This window comes from Lolium rigidum, chromosome 2, assembly GCF_022539505.1.
Source record: "Lolium rigidum isolate FL_2022 chromosome 2, APGP_CSIRO_Lrig_0.1, whole genome shotgun sequence".
In the NCBI taxonomy this organism is placed as follows: Eukaryota; Viridiplantae; Streptophyta; class Magnoliopsida; order Poales; family Poaceae; genus Lolium; species Lolium rigidum.
In genome coordinates, this window is record NC_061509.1 from 206727403 (window position 1) to 206740050 (window position 12648).

The window sequence follows — 12648 nt, forward strand, 5'->3', positions numbered from 1 at the left end:
TGGCGACTCCACCTCCAACTCCGGCGACTAAACCCTAGCTCCGCCGTCCCAGTGATCCACCTGATCTCTGGCCATCTTCCTCCACACATTTTCCTTGCCTTTCTTTTCTCCATCTTTCTACCGCCTGGTTTTATAGTTTCCTTGGCCAGATCTGATGGGATCTATCTCAAAAGAGTCCTGGCATGTTTCATTTCGAAGGGTTCAAGATCTGGATCTGGTGAACTTCTGTCCTAAGGAAGGTGTACTTCTGGTTTCGATTTGCGACTCTCGTTTCTTGTTCTCTCTTTTGGATTCAGCTGGTATTTCTGTGGCCACAAGATATTCTTATGAAGGGGAGGAGATTCTGCAAGGATCTTATATCACTTTCCCTCACCATGTGATCAAAGTGGGAGAGAAGGTGGACAACCTGGCAACCAAGGTATGTGATGTCTCCCAGGGATCCAGTACTTCTTCTGAGAAATATGCGTGGGTTGAAGATATTGCTAGTTTCGAGGCTAAATCTAGGGCAAATCTTGTTGTCAATAATATTGCTCTCACTCCTGATGATATTGATGAGACCGCACTGGGCACCGCCATAGATTCATCTGCCGTAGCTTCATCTGCTTTAGATCTCAAGGGCAAGTCAAAAGCTTCTGATCATACTTCTGCGGAGATTAACACTAAGGTGCCTCTACCTTCTGCTGATCAAACCCATCCTTCTAAGAGGTGGAGGATCACATATTCTACACACAAAGATCTTGATCGTGGCAGGATGAAAGCTTATGATGGATCTCTCTCTCGTTCAGTCAAGGATGACTGGCTCACTCTTTTGGATGCAAAAGGAAAAATTATTGGATGTAGATACATGGAATCAAAGGATAACTTTTCAGTTGGTGCTAAACTCTATTTTCCAATACATGTGGTTCGGATGGGGCAGCCGTTACAGAAGACACGTAATGACACGCAGGAGTGCATGGCCCATGCATCTTCTATTGAATCGGCTCCCAAGGAAATGGTGGATTCTAAGAATCAAGATTCACCCCAGATGAGTCATTATAGTTTATCAAAGATTCTTGATTACAGCCCGGGTATCAAGGTTGCAAAGTTCTGTTATTCTCAGTTTGGCAGAACAGTTCATCCATCTAATAGTTCGGGGCACTTCACAATGGTAGTCTCCTTTGGACGTGCTTCTTTTAAACTTGATGAAAGTGCTGTGGGTATTGCTCTCGAGGCAGCAACTGGTGGTTTTAGTGGAGACCTCAAAGTGTCTTTGATTCGAGACAGGGTTTTCTCTTTCTGTGTTTCATGCAAGTCTGTTGGGTTTCATTTATTTAATCTTAGAAGCTTTGCTTGTACACAATTCAAGTGTTTTTTCCACCTATGGAGTTGGGGTGGTCCAAACTGGCAGAGAGAATTTCAAAATTGGCAAAGGGAGTGTGAGCTATCTTGGACTTTAGTTAGTCCTACAAAAAAGAGAGTACATCTTGGAATGTCTGCTATGCAACAGGGTCAACCCAAATCTATTCTGAGAAAAGATAAGGCTCCTTCAAGAAATCTCTCCTTTGCGGATTCAATTGATTACACAGCATGCAAAGGGTATCAAAATCCTAAATTTGCTACTGGGGTTGTCTTGCCTCCTACTCATTGTACATCCACGATGCCCTCTTTGAAATTTGGTTCTGCAAAACCTTTTGAGTTCACACAAGACAAGCTCGTTCAGCCAATTGAGAAGAATCATAATACAAACTCTCCTGTTTCTGTTGATCAACAAGCAAGCTCTATTCATAATGTTGTTCCTTCAAAGGACACTGATCATGCTTCTACTTCGGGTACAAAACAAATTCCTCATACACAAGCTCAAGAGGAAGATCCCCACGGATATATTGCTTTAGATAATTTGATTGATGACATGGCTTTTCAAGTTTGGGAATGTTCAAGGTGTATTTCTATGGGTCATAGTGCCAAGGATTGCACAAGGAAAATTCGGTGCCGTTTTTGTTTCCGATATGGTCATTTTCGGAAGGATTGTTTAGATTGGAAGAATAAAAAATCCTTTAAATGGGTCCCCAAACAGAGTAACCCTGTTATTAATGAACCTTCTGTCGGTTCAGACATAAATTCCCACCTGGAGGCTGTTTCTCTGCACGGCCGCGACGGTTCGGTTCCAATACAAACTGCTAAACGTACCCAAGCATCTACTTCAGACAATCCTTCCCCTGCTTCGTTGCCCTCGGCACCTCCGCTCACGTCGCCGCCTTGCCACCCTCCAATGGCGAACTTTGAGGTCGACCCGACTCCCTGGCTACCACATGGTCATCAGATCATCGATGGCGGCCCCACCCGTCTTCCGCGGACCTTCTACAGTCCCTCCGTTGATCCGCCTCGTCGCCATGACAACATCTGTGTCGCCGAACTTATGCCGCCGCCTCCTGGTCAGCTAATCCCGCATTGGCGTCAGCAGGTACGGAACTTTATCGAAGGTCAGCTGCAACGAACGGTAGAGGATGTTCAGCCATGTTTGCTTGGTTTGGGGTTTTATCGTCTTCGCAGTCCTGCGGCCAGAGCGGCGTTGGTCAATCATATTCCCTATCAGATACAACAGGGGGTTTTTGTTCGATTCCTCAACCATGATGATAGGGCAAATCATAGGGCTGTTCAGGGTTTTCGATTTGGATGGTTAATGCTTCTCGTTGTCCCGTTGGATTATAGGACTGATTATGATCTGGCTAATGCTATTAGTTCCTTTGGAAAATTGTTACATTGGCATCAGGATGATGCTCTGCTTGAGAGAACAATTTGCTATGTGGCTTTCCAATCTGAAGCTAAGGTTCCTAGGGATATTGTTTTCACTAAATATGCTTCTGTTGGTGGAGTTAAGGAATCTTGGACAGCTGCTTGTTTTATACTCACTGCTGAATTTGCTGATGAGCTACCACATGATGAGGACCAGATGCCACTCAATGGCAATCCACATCCTATGCCTGGGCTACTGCAACCTGACTTGAATATTTTTGTGAATCCACAATTTCCTGAGATTGGCTGGGATGTGCAAGAACAGGTGCAGCCCCCTGTGCATAATCATGGAGTTCAGCACCCTTTGCTTGAGGTGGAGGAAGAACAAGATCAAGATATGGATGTGGAGGGCCAGGTACAAGAGCAACAGCAAGAAGAAATCCCTGAGCAGCCAGTGGAACAGGAGATTCACCAGTTTAATGAGTCTGCCTTTCTTGATACCTCAAGTTCAGAAGGTTCAGTTAACATGCTACAGGCTCCACAGCATTTGGTAATCAACAGGATTGAGGTGCAGTTTGATGTGGTTGACAAGAAGCTTCTTTCCTTTTTACACAAACAATTTCCTAGCTTTGCAAGTTGTTTGCCTGGTGTGGTGGTTGGGCCTCTGTTGCCTAAGGACATGATCATGGATCAAATCTATAAGGGTTTAGCTCCTTCTCTCTTTATGAAGGCTATTCCTATGGCATTACCTTCACAGAAGTTTGCCTGGCTTTCTGGCTATAGGAGCTTGATCTCTGAGCTACCAAGTTACAGTGAAGCATCAATGGCTCCTTGTGAACACTTCAGTGTGGAGCCTACTGCTGCTTCTGAGTTTGTTGGTGGGAGAACAGTAGTCAGCAAGAGGAGAAATAAGGACCCTTTTACCCCAAGGTTTACAAGAAGTGCATTTAAAGCACAGATGCATATTCAGAAGCAAGGGATGAAGAAAGTGTCCAGGAGGAATTCTATCACTGCTGCAGTTTCTCTTTTTACTGAAGAAGTAGACAGTTCAGCTTGGACTGATAGTTCTGTCAGAAGATGTACTAGACACATGGCTAAAGCAAATGGGTATAAGTTTGAGAGTATGCCAGACAAGGGCACAACTAGGAAAAGGCCTAAGTCATCCAAGCCAGAACAAGCAGATAAGGAGGAGGTTGTTCCTTTCATACCTGTTTCCACTTTGCAGAACATTGGAAGGCAACTACAAATCCCTGAGGAGGACATCACACCTGAGAAGCTTATGGCTGCTCCTGTGGACACCAAGGAAAAGAAGTCATCCAATGAATTATAGTTCTTTATGTCAAACAGTCAGTGGTGCTTTTGTGGCAAATGTGAGGCTAGTCAGTCATGTGTTTGTGGCAATTGGGAGCATAGCTTTTGGCACTGCAAAACTTTTATTCTCCATTTGTGCCTGTAATGATATATTTGCTACTATGGTGTTCATGGTTATCTTGTGTGGCCTGTTATGCATGGTCCATTTATGCTATGTTATACTTGGTTTTAATGAATAGAACAACAATGAAGGTTGATTGGAATGTTCTTTGTTGGAATGTCAGAGGTTTAAATGACAAAGACAAGAGATTATTGGTGTTTAACAAAATTGATGAAAGTAATTGTGCCATTATATGCCTGCAAGAAACCAAATGTGAATCTTTTGAACACTCATTTATAAGGACTTTCTGCCCCAAAAGATTTGATAGATTTGCTTTTGTGCCCTCCATTGGTGCTTCGGGGGGATTATTGTCCTTTGGAATAGTAGGGTTTTCATGGGCACTCTTCTTGAAATCACTCACTCGCTATTAGGATACAATTCACTTCTGCTCACACTACCGAAAAGTGGACTCCGGTTACTCGTGTATGGTCCTTGTAGAGGGATCATGAGGGATGAATTTGTTCAATGGTTGCATGATTTGGATATCCCCGTACATGATAATTGGTTACTCATTGGGGACTTTAATTTTATGAGATCAGCTTGATAATAGGAATAAACCAGGGGCTGATATGGCAGATATCTTTCTTTTTAATAGTATCATCAGCCATCTGGGGTTATTGGAATTACCTCTGAAAGGTAGACGTTTTACTTGGTCTAACATGCAAGCCACACCCCTGATGGAACAATTAGATTGGTTTTTCACAACATGTGAATGGACTCTAAAATTTCCCAATACAATGGTATTCCCTTTATCAAAATCTACCTCAGATCACATCCCTTGTGTGGTGTCTATCTCTACATCTATTCCAAAAGCAAAGATTTTTAGGTTTGAGAATATCTGGCTGGAGCAGCCAGGGTTTATGGATGTAGTGAAGAAGGCTTGGGATTTACCAACTCACAAAAATAATGCTGCTTCTGCTTTGGCTGCAAAATTTAAAAATCTCAGATATGCTCTGAAGAAATGGGGGAAAAATTTGTCTCATTTGAAATTGATAATTGAGCACTGCAACAAGGTCATATTATTCTTTGACAATCTGGAGGATTCTAGGGATTTAAGTAGGGAGGAATTCAATTTCAGAAATATTGTGAAGGTGCATCTTAAAAAGTTATTGGGCATACAGTCAACATATTGGAAGAATAGATGTACAATTAGATGGATTAAACTTGGAGGAGAAAATACCAAATTCTTTCATGCCAAGGCTACTGAAAGATACGAGATATAATGTGATCTCAGTTATTAAGGATGAACAAGGGAACTCTATGGTGGATCATAATCGAAGGCTAATGCTCTTTGGACATGTTATAAAAATAGAATGGGAGTAACAAATGCTTCTGCCACACAAGCTGACATATCACATCTTATCTCTCCTGTGGAAGGTTTGGAATCTTTGTCAAAAGAGTTTACTGTTGAAGAAATTGAGGGTGTGGTTAAGCATATGAAAACTGATAAAGCTCCTGGTCCAGATGGATTCAATGGGTTGTTTGTCAAAAAATGTTGGCACATTATAAAAGATGAATTCCTTAACTTGTGCAAGGATTTTCATAAGGGTCAAGTTTCTCTGGAAAGTATTAATAGCTCCTTTATAACCCTGATTCCAAAGAGTTTGTCTCCGAAACATGTGAATGATTTTAGACCAATCTCATCGACAAATACTTGTCCGAAATTTCGACAAAATTGGTCTGCTAACGTACTTCAGATTCAAATTACAAGGTGCATTCATGAAAACCAAGTATGGGTTCATAAGGGGTAGAACTATTCAAGACTGTTTAGCATGGACTTTTGAATACCTACATCAATGTCACAAATCTAAGAGGAAAGTTATTGTGTTAAAGCTAGATTTTGAAAAGGCCTTTGATACAATTGAACACAAAGCTATTATCAAGATAATGGAGCTTAAAGGGTTTGATCCAATATTTATTAATTGGGTGATTGAGATTCTTTCTTCTGGTTCATCCGCAATTCGTTGAATGGGGTTCCCGGTAAAACTTTTCTATGCAAAAGAGGGGTCAGACAGGGAGATCCTTTATCTCCTCTTTTATATGTTCTTGGTGGGGATCTTCTACAAAGCTATGTCAATCATGCATACAGAGAAGGGAGATTGAAGGCACCAATTCCAAATAGAGGAAGTAATGACTACCCTATAGTGCAATATGCAGATGACACTATTATTATGTTACCTGCTGAGATTGAGCAATTACAGATATTGAAAGAGGTTCTTGGGGAGTATACAGCATTCACTGGTCTCAAAGTTAATTATCACAAGTCTTCACTCATACCAATAAATATTTCTCAGTTAGAAGCTGAGGCACTATCAGCACAGATACAATGTAATATTGCCTCCATGCCATTTCCATACCTTGGTATTCCAATGGGCACAACTAAGCCAACAATCAGGGATCTCTCTCCACTCACTGATAGAATTGAAAGAAGGCTTACTGCTTCAGCATCATTCTTGTCTTATGGAGATAGATTAATTTTGGTTAATTCAGTTTTGTCATCCATGCCTATTCATTTTCTTAGTACATTGGATATACCAGATGGAGTGATTGATGTGATTGATAGAGCCAGAAGGAATTGCTTGTGGAGGAAAAGAAAGGATGATGAGAAAGTGCACTCTCTGGCCTCCTGGGATATGGTATGCAAACCAAAGAATAAAGGAGGCTTAGGTATCATTAATCTAAAGATTCAGAACAAGTGCCTCATGATGAAGCGGCTCCATAAATTCTATAATAATGTGGATCTTCCTTGGGTCAAACTAATAAGGAACTCATACTATTATAAAGAAGCACCACATGCTGTCACTGTTTGTGGTTCATTTTGGTGGAGGAACATTATGAAAATGTTTGAATTATACAGACATTTGACAAATTGCAAGATTGGGTCTGGAGAGACTATCCTTTTCTGGTCAGATAATTGGAATGATGGGGTACTACAAGATATTTTTCCCAGACTATTTTCTTTTGCAAGAGACACATACATTTCAGTAAAAGAGGCATTGCAAATTATTGATCCTGCACAGTGCTTTTCACCTGCCTATTTCTGCCGAGGCTGCTATTGAATTAAGAACACTTCAACATATGTTAGCAGGTGTAGTTACCTCAGACCAGGATGATCAATGGCTTATTACAAGCAATAAATCAGGAGCCTTTGTTCCAAGTCAAGTATACAGATTGAGTTTTCAACATATCAATTCACACTTTCCATCGCAATGGATATGGAAAAGCAAGTGTACATCTAAGCACAAATTCTTTGCTTGGCTTATATTACATGATCGAATCAACACCAAGGATATGTTAAGGAGAAGACATTGGCAAGTTACATCTGATCATAATTGTGTCCTATGCTTTGTCTGGTGCTCCGGAAGATTGGTCCCACTTATTCTTTGAATGCACTTTTAGTGTCGAGTTTGGATATACTTACAAATCAATTGGGCATCGTGTTCTGGACCGTAAATGTTGAAAAATACGAAGAAACGTTTTAAGGGTCCCTGTTTTGTGGAGATTATTATTTTGGCTTGCTGGAATATATGGAAACAAGAGGAATAATAAGATTTTCAAGGATATACAACCAACCTTTAGAAGTTGGAAGGAGGGTTTCTTTTCTCGATATTACTCTACTTAAGTATAGAGTAAAAGAGAGTACTCGTACCCATCTTGTCATCATGGATTGACAATTTGTTGTAAATAGTTAGAGTCTAGTTGTGTTCTTTTTGTAAATATTGTACATACTTCTGCTTTGAGTAATAAAAGGCTGTGGGGGGCTCCCCTGCAGTAGTTAGTTTCAAAAAAAAAGATGGGCTTAGTGATTTTAATGATGCTCGCGCAAGAAATAAGAGTTAAAGTAAAAGAGAGCATCAAGAAGCCAATTCAAAACACATTTAAGCCTAACCCACTTCCGATGAAAAGGAATCTTGTAAATAAATAAGTCATGTAAGCACAATGCAACAAGCATAGAAAGGCAACACAAGCGCAACTTCAAGATTCTCAACATAAAGAGGAGAAACTTAATATTATTAAGATGCATATAACCATGTTTCCCTCTCTCATAATAACTTTCAGTAACGTCATGAACAAACTCAACAATATAACTATCACATGAAACATTCTTATCATGAGCTACATGCATAAAATTATTACTCTCCACATAAGCATAATCATTACTATTAATTGTAGTGGGAGCAAATTCAATAAAATAGCTATCATTATTATTATCATCACCATAATCATCATATATAGGAGGCATATTATAATCATAATTAATTTTCTCCTCAATAGTAGGTGGAATGAAAATATGATAGTCACCATTGTAATCATCATATATAGGAGGTAAAGTATCATCAAAGTAAATTTTCTCCTCCATGCTTGGGGGACTAAAAATATCATGCTTCTCAAAACCAGCTTCCCCAAGCTTAGAATTTTCCATAGCATTAGCAACAATGGTGTTCAAAGCATTCATACTAATAACATTGCCATTAGCATGCATATAAAGTTCCATAGGTTTTTAATTTTCTCTTCAAACACCTCATGTCCTAGCTCAAGATAAATACTATAAAGATCTCTAATATGTTTGTTGTTTTCCATTAAACCTAACTAGTGAAAATAAAAACAAGATACAAAAAGATAAAATTACAGAATCTAAAGGAGATACCTTCGAGCACTCACACACCGGCAACAGTGCTAGGAAATAGCTTAGTAGTCGGAGGATGTGAATACCTTTTACCTTACCTCCCCGGCAACGGCGCCAGAAAATAGCTTGATGTCTACGCACGCTTCTATTCCCGTAGACAGTGTTGGGCCTCCAAGAGCAGAGGTTTGTAGAACAACAGCAAGTTTCCCTTAAGTGAATCACCCAAGGTTTATCGAACTCAGGGAGGTAGAGGTCAGATATATCCCTCTCAAGCAACCCTGCAATTAAGATATAAGAAGTCTCTTATGTCCCCAACACAACTAATACACTTGTCAGATGTATAGGTGCACTAGTTCGGCGAAGAGATAGTGAAATACAAGTAATATGGATGATTGTAAGTTGTAATTGCAATCTGAAATAAAAATGGCAGCAAGCGAACATGTAGCAGTAACTTGTTGGAAACGGTGTTTCAATACTTAGAAACAAGGCCTAGGGATCATACTTTCACTAGTGGACACTCTCAACATTGATCACATAACTGAATAAATAAATGCTACTTTCTACACTCTCTTGTTGGATAACAAACACCATTCATTGTGTAGGGCTACAAAAGCACACCTCAAGCCGGAGTAAACAAGCTCCACAACATCCGGAGTTCATATTAGAGTAACCTCTAGAGTGCATAATAGACCGTTGCAATTTAGACCGAGTACTAACATAGCATACACACTCGTCAACAATAGCTATGAAAGGGGGATAGATCGCATCAATACTATCATAGTAATAGTTAACTTCATAATCTACAAGAGATTACAATCATAACCTACGCCAAGTACTACATGATGCACACACTGTCAACATTACATCATGGAGGAGGAATAGACTACTTTAATAATATCACTGGAGTAGCACATAGATTAATAGTGGCTCATGATCACATAAAGATCACACCATGGGAGAGAGATGAACCACATAGATACCGGTAGAGCCATCAGCCTCGGGGGAGAACTACTCCCTCCTCATCATGGGAGACAGCAATGGCGATGAAGATGGCGGTGGTGTCGATGGAGATGACTCCGGGGGCAATTCCCCGTCCCGGCGGCGTGCCGGAACAGAGATTCTGTCCCCCGAAACGGAGTTTCGCGATGGCGGCGGCGTCCCTGGAGTCTTTCTGGAGTTTCGTCAATTGTTGTAGGGTTTTCACGTCACGAGAGATTATATAGGCGAAGAGGCGGCACAAGGGGGTGCCTGGGGGGCCCACCCCATAGGGCGGCGCGCCCCCCCTCTTGGTCGCGCCAGCCTATGGCGTGGAGGCCCTGGGCCTCCTCTCTGTCTCCCCTTCGGTGTTCTGGTCCGTCTCGGTGAAATAAGATGTTTGGCTTTTGTTTCGTCGAATTCCGAGAATATTGCTCGAACAGCCTTTCTGGAACCAAAAACAGCAGAAAACATGAACTGGAACCTCGGCATCTTGTTAATAGGTTAGTTCCGGAAAATGCATAAAATCATTATAAAGTGTGAGCAAAACATGTAGGTATTGTCATAAAACTAGCATGGAAAATCAGAAATTATAGATACGTTGGAGACGTATCACTCGACGAAATGACAGGCCAGGCACCAGCCAACCCGGTATGCTTGTAACAACTCTTTTCTCTGTCCATTTGCATGTGAAACCGGCATGTAATATGTCCAATTATGTGTACGGCTACCATGCCAAAGACGGCGAGCCCTTTTATGCACGGCATGATCAATGGCGACGGCCAAATGACGATGTTCTAGAGACCATGCAAGAGACTCAACAAGAGGGGTTCTCTATTGATGGGGATCAATCGTTTGGGAAAGATGACCACCCTTTGGATGATGTCACCGCCATGGATGATGATGCCGGCTATATGGATGATCGCCCTATGGATGATGTCGACTATGCAACAGAAAAAAAGAAGTCAAAGGACTAGAGGAAACATTGTGAAGGAGGACAAGTGCCTTTGTGAGGCTTGGATGATGATTATGCAATATCCAAGGAGAACCGGATCATGTTCGCCGATTTGACCATCATTGACCTCGGAAAGCGTCCTTGGTTTGAGAAGAAATAAATGATCATCCGCCAACACAATGCATGATCTCACACATCAATTTGAAATATACCCCGGAGGCAATACTAATAATTTTATTACCATATTTCATTGTTCATGATAAATAGTTGTACTCTATACTACAATTGTAGGATGGATCAAGACTGGGATTTATCCATCCATGTGGCGGAGAGATGTGCTTAGTGCCCACTCGGTAATCCACATTCTATATCACTTGCAAACACTTGACTAATGAGTTAGCAACAAGAGAATATCATATTACGGTACAAGTAAAGAGTACTTGTTACGAATGGTATTGAACTAGGTATGTGATACCGACGATCAAATCTCGAGCAAGTAAAATATCGCAAGACAAAGGGAATGGAATACATGATTGTTTGAATCCTTGACATGGTGGTTCAACCGATAAGGATCTTCATTAAATATGTGGGAATCATTATGGAAATCTTGGTCCCGCTATTTATTATTGATCGGAGAGGTGTCTCCACCATGTCCACATATTCTCGAACTTGCATGGTCACACACTAAACGCTCGATGTCCCTAGGGTAGAAATTAAATACTAATGATGGTGATACCGATGGTTTGTTTGGAGTCTATGATGGAACCCAGGACTTCACGAGGAGCTACCGTATGGTCCAGAGAATAAGAATCATACATGGGAATGTCATTTTAGGGTTTGTGGAAAACTTCAGGATTTTTCATTATTTTACCAAAAGGTTCTAGAAGTGTCATGAGGGTCCACCGGTGGAGCCCACACTTTCGGAGGGCCCACGTGGACCAATGGGGTGCGCACATGCCTACATAGACAAGGCGCACCAGCCCCCTTTGGCCAATGCGGCCAGCCCAAGGGGAAACCATAGGGGTCACCAACTTTGAACCTCTTTGGCCGCCACCCCAAAGAGTGGGAGGGTCTCAAGCTCGCCACAGCCCTCCACCGTCCCTAAATAATAAAGGGGGCGCGGGTGCAGAGCCATCCAACCCCATGCGTCCATACCGTTGTGATGCCCCTCTCTCGTGCCTAGGCGAAGCCCTGCTCGTGGAGTGCTCCACCATAGCCATCACTGTCGTCACGCTGCCGGTCTTACATCCCATCTAATACTTCATCTCTCTTGCTGGATCAACGAGAAGAATTCGTCATCAAGCCTAACATGGGCGCATCTTGGAGGTGTCGCTCGCTGCGGTGTTGATTGGATTGGATCGCGGAGAGTATGACTACACCATCCATGCTAGTAACTGTTTCCGCTCACCTTCTTAAAAAAAAATTCAAAAGAGAAAAACCCGGCTTCTGCATCATGGTGATGCACACAGCCTTTTATTGAAAACAAGTATTCTTTGTTCAGTATTTATTACATCTCAAGGATCGCCTAAAGTCGATACAAGAATCAACCAGCGAAAAAAGGAGAACAACACGAATCGACTAAGCATCCTCTAGTCTACTAATATGTTGCCAGCCAGCCCAGCACAAGATATCTTCAGCGACCACCTGATGCCGTGTGCATCCAGAAGACATGACATCCCGCTGCTCTCGTGGTGAGAGGCGAGTCCAAAGTTGGATCCAATGCACCATGCAGAAGATAACCTGTAAAAAATTGAATTTTTTCTTGTTGTTAAAGATTATGTCATTGCGGCATCTCCATATTGACTAACATAAGGCTGATACACCATTGCAAATTAAAACCTTGGAATGTTTGTCAACTCCATTTAAGCAATTTCCAAACATATTTGTAATATTAGTATGTGGAGGGAG